The sequence below is a fragment of the Eumetopias jubatus genome, unplaced genomic scaffold (assembly GCF_037043125.1).
Source record: "Eumetopias jubatus isolate StellerSeaLion01/CBP00866 unplaced genomic scaffold, mEumJub1_p1.0 scaffold_13, whole genome shotgun sequence".
In the NCBI taxonomy this organism is placed as follows: domain Eukaryota; kingdom Metazoa; phylum Chordata; class Mammalia; order Carnivora; family Otariidae; genus Eumetopias; species Eumetopias jubatus.
The window spans coordinates 51888268-51904013 of record NW_028274819.1 but is presented as its reverse complement, the minus strand read 5'-3'; the positions used below and the strand labels follow the sequence as shown (position 1 = coordinate 51904013).

The window sequence follows — 15746 nt, the reverse complement described above, 5'->3', positions numbered from 1 at the left end:
TAGGAGCTTAATTCTGAGCCCCTCCCACTTATTTCCCTAAAACGTTTCTAGGCTTTTCTAAAGATCAAAATTTATAATGCTATGGATGTAAAAACAAACAAACAAACAAACAAATAAATAAGTGAGCATGAGTGGTCATGATAGATTTAGAACTAACCACTTCAGGCTGGGGCCAGGCACCTGGAGACTAAAATTTCATATGCCATCTCAGAGATATTTAGGTTATCTTATATGTGTGAGCAGTGGTTTGTATTTGTGAATGCACTTATGAGTGAGTGTCCTGTTGTTCTTTATCCACCCACCCTACACATAATAGAGATACACAAATACAAAATGCAGTTGAACAGTTGTTTTCTGGAATGGGTCTTGGATGGAATGGGTCTTAAAATGGTCCTTCTGTGATCCATGGACCAACTATGGATATTCCTTCCATAAAATGGGGCTGAAGAAAGATGTTCACATAGATGCACTTAGCATAAAAAAGAGAAATAAAGTCAAGGTATGAATTATAATACTTCATGATCAAGATATTACTGAGGGACCTGTCCTGTGTTTAGTGCTGGAGGAGATGGAGCATGTAGTGAAAAAGGATGTGTCATTTCAATATTCCTAGCCTTAGGAGGGAGGAGAAAAATGCTCAACAATCAGAGACCAGTAAATAAGGTGGGAGTGGAATGCTTGCTAGATGCAAAATCCTATTCAGGAATCTGTAATCAAAGGGACTATGATCAAAGAGTACCAATACTAGTAGATTAAAGAGCATGTATAGTTAGTGATACCTGAGAAGTTTCAAGAAAGGAAATGTAAAGCCACAGACCTTTTATCATATATAGGACTTTGAAGATAGGTGAGGAAAGTGCTACTAATTTCCCACATATAGCTGCGTCCTTCCTTCCAGACCATCTTTTGGTAGCATGCAGGGTCAGTGGATTCCTTAGGTTTGTTTGATGGGAGGTTTCATCCAGTTTGGAAGTATTTAAATGTGGGAAGCAAGTTTTCATGGTTTCCAGATCTTTAATTGTCCAATGTTTAGGTGGAGGAGCCTATCTTGTGTTATTATAGTAGGCTGTGAGGATATAAGACTGAGGTAGAGGTGGGTGAATGATAGGGTTTTCACAACACTGTTTGGAAATTCATTAGTGTGAAGTCCACTGGGTCCTCTGCCACTCATTTACTCCACAAGAACTTATTGAAGACTCTGCGGCAGATACTGTTCCAGGGATAGAACAGTGAAATAAGCAGACACGATATATATCCTCTTAAAGTTTACCATTTATTAAGTGAGAAAGCTAAGTAAAATAAAAAGGAAATAGTGTGGTAAGTGCTCTGATTGGATAATGTGGAGTGCCAGGAGTGTACCTGGGAACATTACCTAATTTGGATATTGTTCTATACTGTAGATGAGAGAATGTTAGCTAGAGAAAGAAAGAAAATGGACCAAGCTGATGAAACTTCCAAGACCAAATGTAGGTGGAAGAGAAATCAGACAAGACTATTCCCCGAAGCTGAAGTTTAAATCGGGGGTGACACATTCAGTGGACTAAAGTTATCTCACTTTTGACATGGGAGAAGTCTTTATGGCCTCTTCCACTTTAATATTCTCATCTGGGGTCTTGTGTTAGTTAATATAATACTTGTTTATGATTGGACAAGGAAAACTATTGAAAGTCTTTAAAGTGACATTGAGGAACTACATGGGTATCAGTAATGCCATGGTGTTAGGTAGAGAACCATGAGTTCTTTGCAAATTCTTTTATGAGAGTATGCAGCAAGAGATCTACAGATGTGGATACTACTCACACAACCAGGTAATGTGTCTTCAAGTTAATGTCCATTTGCTTACCTTAGTAGCTAGTAAACAAATGGGCATATTTTGAATAATCTTTAAAATTATTCTCTTAAAGTCAGGAGACAGGGGGTGCCTGGGTGGCTCTGTGGGTTAAAGCATTTGTCTTTGGCTCAGGTCACGATATCTGGGTCCTGGGATCCAGCCCTGCATCAGGCTCCCTGCTCAGTGGGGAGCCTGCTTCTCCCTCTGCCAGCTGCTCCCCCTGCTTTGTGCTCTCTCTATGACAAATAAATAAATAAATAAATAAATAAATAAATAAATAAATATTCTTTAAAAAAAAAATCCGGAGACAAAGTAGAAGCCAAGGAAACAAAATAAAACACGACAAACTTGACTTCAAGTTCATAGAGATGGAAGAGTTCACTGATGTTTCAGCACCTTGACTACTTCTCTTTCCAACTTGACTACTTCTCTTTCTATCACCCCTCTATTGACTGGCAAGTCCTACCAATTCTGTTTTCTCATCTTTCTGAAGTCAATTAACCTCTTCTGTTATAGTAATTCAGGCTGTCATTTCCTACCTCACCACAGTGATTATCATACTCGGTTAGGTTCCTTGTTTACAGAATGAGTTCCTATTCCATCTGGGCACATATTAGGACTTACAAATAGTGTTTGAATAAATGAATATATTTAGGTTTCACAAAATGGTTTTACTAGCTTTGAAAATAAACTTAGAACATTTTCAAGCTTCCTATATGCTCAGAAATCGATTATATCCTACATGAATTATCTGCTCTTTAAATATAAGAAGACATATTTGATTAAATTGTCTAGTTTGGGCACCATTTGGAGGGAGCTTGGTCTCTGACAACCTTTTTATTTTATATAAATTGGTTTATTTAGGTTTTATGATTATTCATCAATCATGTTTGTTAATGTATATTTTCCTGAGTGTCATTAATTTTACTTTAATTGTCAGAGCATGACAATTGATTTCAAAATACCATTATTGTTAAAAAGTATTTCTTCTTTGTCATTAGAAATTGTTTTTGTCTTTTTATCTGGATTTTAATCATTATGTTTATGTAGTTCACTTGTGGCTTTAGAGACTTAATTCTACTGATTACATTTTTAATTTTTTTCTTTTTAAAGTAATTGATTTCCAATTGTGGATATTCAATATATTTATATTAATTATTTCTTATTCAATTGATAATGTGTTCAAGACTAATATTTTGCATTTTAAAGCAGCTTCTACTACTTTTTGAAGTTTTGCCACTTAGTGAGTCCTTGGTGCCATTTTCTAGTCTGTATCTACCTTTTTGTCTTTCTGCCTTATTTGATATTTGCTGGTTATTTATTCACCTAAATGTGTTTCTTTTTTTTTTTAAGATTTTATTTATTTGACAGAGAGAGAAATAGCAAGAGAGGAGGGAACACAAGCAGGGGGAGTGGGAGAGGGAGAAGCAGGCTTCCCGCGGAGCAGGGAGCCCCATGCGGGGCCCGATCTGGGATCATGACCTAGCAGAAGGCAGATGCTTAACGACTGAGCCACTCAGGCCCCCCCTCACCTAAATATGTTTCTTAAAACCTCATTCTCATACACATTTCAGGTGCATACACTTCTAATATAAGCTAGAGGTTTTATTGTGATATGATTTACATATATCTTTTGGATTCATGAGGAATTTTATTTTACTTAGTGTGAATTATGGATCCATCTACATTTTCTTTTTTTTTAAAGATTTTATTGATTTATTTGACAGAGAGAGACACAGGGAGAGAGGGAACACAAGCAGGGGAAGTGGGAGAGGGAGAAGCAGGCTTCCCGTGGACCAGGGAGCCCGATGCAGGGCTCAATCCCAGGACCCTGGCATCATGACCTGAGCCAAAGGCAGATGCTTAATGACTGAGCCACCCAGGCGCCCCTACATTTTCTTCTCTAATAAATAACAAATAATTTCCAAGCTATTTGTGGAATTATCCAGTATCTTCTCACTGATATTGAGTCCTCCAATTTCTATAGTATTATAAAAATTACAGCCAATTTTGGGGCTATAAATTCTGCTCTTTTGGCATATTTATTCCTGAGCCAGCAATATACTATGTAATTTATTCATGTGTTTAATTTGTTTTATGTGTTTATGCATTTTACACATGTATTCAAGTTAATCATGCCATTTTATTTTTAACTCATAAGTAGCATAATCCTTCTTTTTATTATCATTTAAAACATATTCTTTACATATTTTTTACTTTTAAAAAATATTCTGAAATTATGTTACCCTTTAATTATATTACCAGCTAACCTTCTCTGTATCATTCCAATTTCAGTATGTGTGCTGCAGAAGCCAGCACTATTTTGGCATCTTTTGACTCCTATACACATAGCTTTACCTCGTTCTTTTTGAAAGCTGTATACTCTTCCACTTGTATGACCATACCATAAATGTTAAAATCATTTCCATGTTAAAAATTAAAGTGGTGCCAACATTTCAGTTTTAATTTTTCATATTATAATTTCACTCAAACTCCATATTGTAAGTGTTGCTGCTGTGAATATCTTTTTTTAAGAGATTTTATTTATTTATTTGAGAGAGAGAGAGAACACGAGTGGGGTGAGGGGTAGAGGGAGAAGCAGACTCCCCGCTGAGCAGGGAGCCTGATGCAGGACTCGATCCCAGGACCCTGGGATCATGACCTGAGCTGAAGGCAGATGCCTAACCAACTGAGCCACCCAAGGGGCCCCTGCTGTGAATATCTTTATGCCTTTTTTTAATATAACCGTATCTGTGGAGGCATTCTTATATTTGAAACGTCTGAGGCAATGGATATGTGAATTTTATATTTTGATACGCATTGGCAAATTAGTATCTGGGAATGTTTTACAGCAAACCCTTCTAAAATAGTTATAACAACTTGTTTCCTCAGACCCTTCACAGGATGGATATTATCAATGATACCATTGATATTTTTAAGTCTTTCTTAATTAATAAATAATATACTTTGTCATTCATGTTTATATTGAGTTTAATTATTTATGAGACAGAGAATATCCTACATATTTATTACACATTAGAGTTTCTTCTTATATGACTTCATCATTCATATCCATTGTCACTTTTTCCACTTTGCTTTAGTGATCTGTAAGAATACTTTAAATAAACGTTAATGGAATTATTATATAGTTTTCATTTGGATTAATTTTTAATTGTGGTGCTTTTGTAATGGAATTTATTGCTTCCTGTTTTATTATTATTTCTCTGTAATCGCTTGTCCTTCTAATTTCCATTTTGTCCTTTCTTCCTTCCTTTAGATGTCATCTGGGTGTATATGTGTGTATCGGATGTGAGCAACGTGGCTTATACATAATTTTGTGGCAGTGAATAGGGAACCAAAATCCTGGATCCTGAAAATTAGCTGAGACTTCTCTATACATTGGCCTCTGCTGTAACTATATCTATTTTTAATGAAATGGACTCCACCTAGATTTTAGTCCTGAGGATATTTACTGCTGCTGACTGCCAGCCCTGTCATTTCTTCCTATCTGGAATTATAGTCTTTCCATTTTTCTTTTCTTTCTAGTTGGGATAGACTTTATATCACATCTGCTTTTAATTGCTCAAGGAAAACTGGTGCATTTGAGTTAGAATGCAGAGGTCTTGGGGAGAGATGATAGCGTGTGGGATAGAGCAGTTAATGCAGGGATAGCACTAAATGGATGTAAGACAGAGATACTTAGGGAATGAGCACCTGAATGTTTGGAAGATGAGTAAGATGATTGTGTGTGAAAGAATAGGATTGAGATAATTTCAAGGTTTGTAGATTGAGAAACTGTGTTATACTATCATTTGCTGAGTTGGAAAACATTAAAGAGAAACAGATTTGGAGCAATGGAAAGATAAATAGGGTAGTTTGGAACATGCTGAATTGGATGCACCAAAAAGTCTTCTAAGAGGGCAGGCACTGGGTAACTAGTTCCAACCTGAGGAGAGAGGAATATCTTCAAAATTATAAACTTCAGAATCTTCAACATAAAAGTCACAAAGTCATGGCATTTGGTCATATCACCCAGGTGGAGTTTGTTGCCCTAGAAAGCAGCAGACATAGATAGAGCACTACAGAATACCAACATTCAAGAATAGGTCAAAAGAAAAATGAGAGACTACTGAAGCTGGATAAAAAGATTTGTGTATCATGTCACACATAAAATAATTTTGGAAGAAGGGCCCAACTGTTTTTGATGAAGTCTCACAAGAATGTGTCATTATATAGATTAGACAGGGTCAAGAATGCTGTGGTATAACTTTACCCAGAGACTGGGCTCCTCCTGCTGAGATGTCCCCCGTGAGGATAGGAGGGTTCTATTTTTTCCTTGAGACCAATCTGACATAGTAAATTATTGGAGAATGTCTTTTCTTGGAAATTTTCAAATCTGGGAATATCTGAAGGCAGAGTAAACCACCTAAACCTTAGCCTTTAGGGAAGAATATTTGTCTCCTCTTTATGTTGGTGAACTTTGCTACAATACTGATGAGGACCAGGGCAGATGTTCCATTGCGGAGAAAGAGCAAAAAAGAAAAGAGACTGTGTGGTCTACTTTGGTGTTAGACATTGAGCCTGCCTTTGTTCAACCCCCTGAGACTCCATAGTTGTTGTTCCAATTCACCAGGGCTGGGACTTTACACTGAACTTTTTTCCAAATCCCTAACTAGTCATTGTCTCTCCACCTAATAGTATTTTGGGTACCTATTTTCCTAGAAAACTTCCTGGTTTGCTGATAATTAGGCAGGTCCAAAATTATATGACTGGAGTTACGTGATTTGTGTCTCTGGGAAAAAATTATTTTGATACCACTTCTATTATGATGAAATTGTAAGGAAAAGTTTGGCAGGTATTTATTAGTAAGGAGAAGAGACAAGCGATAGTTTTTCACTTTACAGAGCTGAAAGTGATGGGATAATATTGAAGAAGGCTCAGAGGTGGATATCTGTAGATCACTGTAACAATCAGCCATGAAATTTTTATTTTCAGGCTATGAGACATATCCAATCCAAGACCATGACGGCCACATTCAACTTGAGCAGCTTCAATCCAGGTGCATTCATCCTACTGGGAATCCCAGGGCTGGGGGAGTTCCATGTCTGGATTGGGATTCTCTTCTTTATTATCTACCTTGTGGCCCTTGCAGGCAACAGTGTCCTTCTCTATCTTATTTCCGTGGAGCGCAGACTTCATGAGCCCCTGTTCTTTTTCCTCTCCACGCTGGCTGCTACAGATATCATCCTGTCTAATACATGTGTACCCAAAACATTCAGCATCTTCTAGCTAGGTCCTCAGGAAATCACCTTTCCTGCATGCCTTACGCAGATGTTCTTTCTCCACTACAGTTTTGCTATGGATTCTGCCATTCTGCTGGCTATGGCATTTGATCACTATGTTGCTATTTGCTTCCCCCACAGGAGCTTTTGTATCATCTTCCCATGTGTGTTCCTATTAAAGCGACTGCCCTTTTGCTGAAAATTCATCATACCGCACACATACTGTGAGCACATAGGTGTTGCCCAACTCGCCTGTACTGACATCTCCATCAACATCTTTGCTGTACCTATGACTGTTACATCAGACATGATCCTTATTGGCATCTCCTACAGTCTCATCCTTTGTGCCATCTTTAACCTTCCATCTCGAGATGCTCGCCAGAAAGCCCTAACACATGTGGTTCCCATGTTTGTGTCATTCTTACATTCTATACACCAGCCCTGTTCTCTGTCCTCACCCACCGTTTTGGTCACAATATTCCTTGCTCCTTCCACATACTGGCTGCCAACCTCTATGTAGCCATCCCTCCTTCACTCAATCCAATCACCTATGGGGTGAAGACCAAGCAGATTCAGAAAAAATTGTCCTACTCTTCTTCCCTAAAGGGAACCAGTGACATGAGACTGAGAGCTTGGGAAAGGAAACAGGTAACTATATTGACTTTGGTAAGCATTTCATTTTTTTTACAGCTAAAATATCTACAATGGTGATTTAAATACATATGAAATCCTAAAAGTTTTCTATGTGTTGGAGGAATCAGTAAGACTAGGTAAGGAAGTAGATGTAAAGAAGGGCAACAAAAAAAGTTGAAGAAGATATGTCTGATTGAAAAGATAGACCAGAGGGAAATTTCTGTTTCATTTTGGGATAGATTTCCAAGACTTACAGGATAGAATATTGATCGTATATAATGTGGATGAAAAAATAGAATATTATTTTTAATTAACAGGTTAAAAGAGATGACTAAATGTCTAACAATTTGAGATATCTTTGTTGGATACCTTCCAGACAAAAGTTGGTAAAGTTAACAGCAAATGATTACCTTCCTTAGTAATCATCCAGGAAGATTAATCATCTAAAAGCATGGTTCTCAAACATTGATGAGTATCAAAATCACCTGGGGAATTTGGGAGAAATGCAAAGTCCCAGGTTCTATCCTACTTCATTGGGCCTCTGTGTTCTTTAACAGTTCTCTGGGTGATTCTGATACCTAAGAAATCTTGGACCCTTCCAAATCAGAAAAGTCCTGGTCCTTTGAAATACCCATAGACTTGGTTCTTCTAGTAATTTCCTGGGCTTGGAAGTAACATAGCTTCCTTTTATGCTCCCCATAACTGCCTCTTGCTTAGTATTAGTGATCCATCTTAAAAATCCATAACTGTAAATCTCATATCATCAAAATAATTATCAATTACCTCTACTTATTGTAGTCTTTGAAGGATTTCACTTTTGGCACAAAAAATTCTTGTCATGATTGTCGGTTCTTTTAATAAACACAGAGATGACACATTAATAACTCTGTGTGGTATTCTGTAAAGATAGCCAGAGTACTACATTCCATCTTCCATGCTTTTCTGCAGTGTGAACTTGCCATTCCCACATTACAGTTAGAGTCTAATTCTACTTATCTTGAATCTGTTGTTAAACAGCGGGGTTCCATGATAAACAGAATTCAGTGAAAGTGACATTCTGAGCCTTCTGAGGTTAGACCACAAAAATCTTTGCAGCTTCCACTTGGGTCTCTTGAAATGATTTATCTTGGTATGCTCCCTCTTGGAATCCAAATACTGAGCTACAAGTTTCCAGAGCAAATGGAAAAGCCATGTCTAAATATTTTGGTGGACAACCTAAATTGAGATCCCAGCCAACCATCCACAGCAACTACCAGTCATGTTGGTAAGGTACCTTGAGACTTCAGGTATCTGTAGGCTCAACTGGCATCTCTCTGTAATGTATGAGAGACTCAAAGAGAGAACTACCCAACCAATTGAAGATAAGTCATAGAACCACAAGAAGTAATAACTGGCCGTTTTAAGCTAATAAACTTGGGGATGGTTAGTTATGCAGCAATAGATAAATGATGCAGAAATTGGTAACAGAAAGTGAGGTGCTGGTGTAGCAAAAACCTAACACAGGTAGCATTAGCTTTGGCATAGGCAGCAAGCAAAAGCTGAAAAGACCTTCAAGAAGCTGTAAATGAAGGTCAAAGACAATGAGAAAATTATCTGAGCTGGAGAAAAAGGTATAGGTACCAGATAGTTGTAGGAAGTTTGAAAATACCATAACTTGGAAAATAGAAAATATACCTAATTAACTAATGCATTTGGCCAAGGAGATTTTGAAGTAGAGTACTGAGCATATCAACATTATTTTTATGCCACAGATGATAAGGTACAGATAAATGTAAGCTACAGTGAAATTATTCAGTGTTCAAGCATAACTTAGAGTAAATACAAAGGAGTCATGGCTGGCTGAAATCAAATGAAAAAGGAATCTCTCCCCTCCCCATCCTCTCCAAATAACAAAAGACTCTCAAAAGAAAAACAAATGTCCTCAGGGTGTAATATCATCTCTAGGATGAGACTATAAAATCCTTTGCTAAGAGTAGAGAAACATTTAAGGGTATGCCTAATTAATCTTTTCAATTAGACAAAGAAGCTTCTAGGAATCTTAAGGAAATTTGCCCAGAGAACCATAACTGTCAGGCAAAAATCAGATAGGGAGCAAGCTAGAGGTATGATTTTTTTGTAATGGAATAAACCCCTAAAGGATTAATAAAGAACCACAATTTTTAAGAGAAATGTACAGAGGTAAGCATCATCAGCTTCAACTGAAAGGGACAGAGTTAATGCAAAATGAAAAGGGGCCTTTGGGTCTCCAACTTCATTAGGCAGGAAGCGGATGAAGAAAAGTTCTCAGATGTAAACACAGGGCACTACTCAATGAGAAGCAAAGATGACATAGAATATAAAGCCAAGTGCCCAGAGGTTAGACAAAAGCCATGAAAAATCATTTCCAGGAGGCAAGATTGGGTCCTTATTAAGAAACTGGTGATATTAATCTCTGGCTGGATTTTAGAAACTCTAATGGACTAGTGACTGTAATGTGATTCTCCCAATATTTTACATATGAGTATCAATTGCAGCTCTCCGTCTCAGCATCACCAGAGTGTGTAGATTGCAGATTTTTTTCTCATTTCTTTACTTCACAGGTCTTCAGATTGAAAGGAACTGCATTCAGGAATCTGCATACAAGGAACTGAACCGGAGGAGCCCTATTCACACTTGGTCCTGATTTAGAGGCTGAGATCTTGGACTTTGAACTAGTCCCATAATGGGAATGAGACCTTGGGATCTTGGGGAAGAGGTGAATGTATTTTGTTTTTATTTTTGCTTTGTTTTTTTTGCTGTGTATTTTTGTTTTTGTTTTGTTTTGTGAATGTTTTTGTGCGTAAAAGGAGATTGGTCTTATTGTGGCCTAGGGTGCACTGTTGCAGGCTTTATTTTCCAAAGATGGCCTAAACAATATCAGGCATCCAATACACTTTTCTGCAATATGATCTTGCTACTTCTCTAAGAGGTCTGGTGTAATTCCATTCCCTTCTTACCTGGGCTGGCCTTAGTAATGTCCTTGAAAAAAAAGAATGTAATAGATGTGACATTTCAGGATATCCAAGGTTGGATTATAAGAACACTTCCATCTTCCTCATTGGTGTTTTTGGATAGATATTTGCATTTTTGGACATTCTCCCTAGAACACAGCCACCATACTGTGAGAATCCCAGACCGCATGGAGAGTTCATGTGCTTAACAGCTTGGCGGAGCTTCTAGTTAACAGCCAGAATTAATTGAATTAATTGCATCAGTTGTTTAGAAGTAACTGCAGCTCCATCCACAATCTGGTTGCGGCCACATGAGAGAAAGAGAGAGAAGGAGAGACCCCAAATGACAACTGCCCGTATGATCCCAGGAGATCTACAGAATCATAAGATAATAAAAAATTGTTTGAAACCACTACTTTTGGAGGTAGTTTGTTATGCAATAATAAATAATAATTGGAACAATTAGACTCTCAGTTCTCTGAATTTTTCTCTAAAGATCTTGACCATCCTACCTCATCTACTTTATTACTTAATTCCTTAGAAACACCTTCGAATTTGTGTTTCCACAAATATATGCAAGTTATTAATAATCTAAATTTTAGGCATTCAGTTCCTGATCCATCACCTCCTATTTTCACTTTACCTCAAATCCTAGTCCAATAATCTACTCTTTTTTTTTAAGATTTTATTTATTTGAGAGAGAGAGAGAGCACAAGAGCAGAATGAGGGGCAGAGGGAGAAGCAGACTCCCCACTGAGCAGGAAGCCCGATGCGGGACTCAATCCCAGGACTCCGGAATCAGGACCTGAGCAGAAGGCAGCCGCTTGAGCAACTGAGCCAGCCAGGCGCCCCAATCTCTCTCCTTCAATGCATTTATAATAAATTGATCCTATTACCTTTTTACATTTCCTTCTTTTTCTCCTTTTTCCTTCCTCTTTACCAGCATTAATTTCATGATTCATTCTTAGAATTACTGTTGATTACAAATTATTTCTCTCCTTTCACCCTCCTTCCTTTGTAACACACACACACACACACACACACACTTCACTGTGCTTTTCTAGTAACTTTTTTCTACATCTAACTGCCCACTCTATGTCTGCAGCTATGGGAAAATTGTAAATATGCTGACTCACCTTATTTTAAAAGAATGTTTTTAGTTATAAAGAGACCACAATAATTTGATAATGATAAGGAAAGATAATTTCACCTAGACATAGGTATAATGTCATAATATCATATCATAATATCATATCATAATATCACCCAGATATAAATTGGGACTTTCCTGGGCAAGCTGGAATATACAGCACCTAAATTTTTTAATTCATGGCAATTATATCACAGTTCTCTATTTATTTTCATACTCTTTTTTGTTTTGTTTTGTTTTGGGGTTGTTGGGTTTGTTGCCCCCTCAGACACTAAGGTTCCCCAGCAAGCAGCTGCTTCCCTGGGCTCTGTGAGTGTCTTGGGCAGTTTTCTGGCTCTATGTGCTGTTTGGCCCTCCCAACTTTCAAAACCTGGAGTTATGGCATCTCAATGCCCCAGAACCTCCTAGGCCCTGCCTGGTCCCAGACCGAGGGCCAAGTAAAACCCTCCTATTTCATTTTGCTAAGGAGCCTGTGAATGAAGTGCTATTATTATCTCCATTTTATAGATGAAAAAACTGAGGCCCAGAGAGGGTATCACTTTGTCCAAATTCACACAGCTAGAAAATGGAAGAGCTGGGATTTTAACGCGCGCAATCTAGTCTCAAAGTCCACATTTTCAACCACTAAACCTTAAATCTTGGGGAAGACACAGGGAGGGGAGTGGATTAAGTTTTAAATTCTATGCACTATCTTACCTTTACTGAATTTAGTTTCAGAAAGAATATTTCCTGGCCACTGGGATGTGTGTTTGTGGGGTGGGGTGTATCCCACGAACTTTCCTCGGCCATTGGGACTCTCCATCTCCCAGTTACAAAGGCCTGCCTGACTGGATAACTTCCAGTCCTCCCTAAAGGCCCTCAGGCCGCAGCCACCCGCACCTCCAGATCTTCACCAACCCAGAGCCATAATTGTCACACTACTAATTCATGAAATGCCCTTGCTGCCTCAGTATCCATGCCTCTGCCAATGGCCTCCTGCAAGCTCCTCTGCCCATTGCCTCCCGCCCTGCCTGCCACCAAGTGCCCCATGAGGGTTGGTTTAGGATGTGGGTGCTAGGGGGAGAGACCTCCTGGGTTCTCCAGACACTTTAACCATTGAAGTCACCTGGGGCAGGGGACCTATGAATCTTAGCATTGTTATCTGTAAATGGGGATGAAGCAGATACTGTAGGGATGGTGTTTAGTACCTGCTTAGAGAAAGTCTCAAAAAATGCTAGCTCTGTCACCTTTTGACCCCCTTCAACCATTTCTCAACCCCCACCAACTACCACCAATCATCTGTTCCCTGTGTCCATGAGCAAGCTGTTTTTTTTTCTTGTATTCTACATGTAAAAGAAAGAAAGATGGTATTTACCTTTCTCTGAGTTATTTCATTTAGCATAATGCTCTCTAGTTCCATCCATGTTGTTGCAAATGGTGTGATTTTATTTTTATTGCAGGATAATATTCCATTATACACACACACACACACACACACACACCACAATTTCTTTGTCCATTCATCTATTGATGGACACTTAGGTTGTTTTCTTATGTCCACAAAGTCTTACAGCAGTTGACAACTCTCAAGGGCAGTTTTTCTCCATGCAGTGACTCAGGGACCCAGGCTGCTTGTAATTTGCAGTTCAGTGATGGCAGCATGGCCTCCTTGTCACTGCAGCAGATGAAGAGAAAACAGAGTGTACACACTTGTTCTTAAACATTTTAGCCTGACATGACATTTGCCATTTCTATTCTAACCTCATTGGCCATAAAAAGTCACATGGCCCCCTCTAACAATATCAGGAATGCACTTATATAGAGAAAGGAGAGAGAAACCAGATAGATTTGAGAATGAAAAATCTCTATTACAGAATCTAACACAACCTTGACTTCTTGTGCATTGCGGGTCACATCTACTTCTACGTTACCCTGACTTACATGCTTTTGCCATACTTGTCTTCTTGAATCTTCCCAACTACACCAAGTACATTCCCCCTCAGAACCTTGATAATCTCTACCTGCTATCATGCTTAGGTTTCATGCCATATAAATTAAATCAGCATGGTTGTGGGTAGGATTAAGACATCTGCATTTTTTAAAAAGCCCCCAGGAAGTCCCAGTGTACAATAAAGTTTTGGAACCACAGACTTATGGTGTAATCAATAGCTCTATTCTGCAGATGAAGAAACTGAGGGCCTGAAAAATTAAACAATCTATTCAAAATTTCTCATCTAGTAAATGTCAGACCTGGGATTCAAATCTATATTTCTCTCATTTTAATTTGCTTTATTTTCTATAAAATAGATTCTCCTGTGTAGCAGCACTAGATTAAGGGGAATCACCTTTTAAGTTTCTTTATACTTCCAAATTACTTTTTTTAAAAAAATCTTTAACCAATTTACACACCAGCTTGCACGAAAGAAGTCACAGACAAATTGTCAATATTATTGTGCTCTGAATATGTACTTATAGTTCAATACTAATGAGTCAGATGCTTAGGGCTGGAGTGAGGGAGAAGAGGCATAACTAAGATGTTTATAGTTCTATGAGATCTGCCTGCTAAGTACAGTTGAAATGAATCTGAGTCCACTTTGTCCATTCTTCCTAGAAAGCTATCTCCCATGGCTCAGATACACCCTAGTCTTGGAGAGTTCCAGATGACAGTCCAGTCCTGGGAGGAAATGCTATTGTAAGTTATAAGAGTCTCTCCTGACCCAATCAATTCAACATATATTTTGCATCTTCCTTCCAGGTTATTTAGCAACTTGGCCTGAGTGAGACTTTGATGGGGAATAAAGAGAAACATTTCAAAGGGCCACCTTGTCATTACCTCAGTGTGTTATGGGAGAAGAATGCATTTTACACTGGACTGTAGCAGTGTCTTTGAATCAGTAGCTTATCCTCTCATCCAATGAGATGAAGGAGAAAAGACAAAGAATTACCCTAATGAAGATACCAACTGTTAAAGCGAGGGGCGCCTGGGTGGCTTAGTCATTAAGCATCTGCCTTCGGCTTGGGTCGTGGTCCCAGGGTCCTGGCATAGAGTCCCTCGTCGGGCTCCCTGCTCCACGGGAAGCCTGCTTCTCCCTCTCCCACTCCCCCTGCTTGTGTTTCCTTTCTTGCTGTGTGTCTCTCTCTGTCAAAATAAAATAAAATCTTTTAAAAAAAAAAAAAAGAGGGGAGGAGTAGGAGACCTGGATTTTGTCTGGTCTCAGGAATTCAGCTGGATAGGGATCAAACCATTCTGAACGCCTACGAACTCAACAGGAGATCAAAGAAAAGAATAGCAGCAACTCTCTGAACAGAAAAGCGACCACTTTCTGGAATGTAGAACAGGCAGAGAAGCGAATCCGAGGCGATATTCGGGAGGATAGATGGCGGGGGAGGGAGGCTCCGTCGGCCGGCTCTGGCAAGTGATAGAGCCACGGAGCACAAAATCCGAACCTTTAGAAGACGGCTCCGCTGAGGGACGTCACTCCAGTGGCTAAGGGGGGGATGGAACCCTCGCGGGACAGTGTGGTCTCAGGACCCTCAGGGTCACAGAAAGACCAGGGGTGCCTGAGTGCAGCAGAGCTCCCAGGTATCGGAGCGGGAAAGCCAGCTGCAGAGACGGACCCGAGGCGCGGGCTCTCAGCTCGGGGTTGCCATAAACTGTGATCGGGGATACAGTCAGGCCACTGCTCCTCCAGCAGGGACCCAACAAGCACCTGCACCGCAGGGATCTGCTGGGTTTGGAGACTCCACACGGGGTCGGGTGCCAGAGATAGAAACACTTGGTCAAAGGCCGGGTGAAGCATGGAGTGCGGCCAGAGACCGGGGAGATAGGAGTGACTGACTGCTTTTCTCTGGGGGCGCACTGAGAAGTGGGGCCCCAAGTTCTCTGCTCCTCCCCAGGGGGA

At 39.3% G+C, this 15746-nt stretch overlaps 1 pseudogene across 1 annotated transcript; it reads left to right on the top strand.

Moving 5' to 3' along the window:
- Positions 1–5003: 5003 nt before the first annotated feature.
- On the top strand, positions 5004–11130 carry LOC114219432 (olfactory receptor 52H1-like; annotated as a pseudogene). Its single transcript, XR_015766634.1, has 2 exons — positions 5004–7761; positions 10326–11130. The product of XR_015766634.1 is annotated as an olfactory receptor 52H1-like (transcript).
- The last annotated feature ends 4616 nt before the right edge of the window (positions 11131–15746 follow it).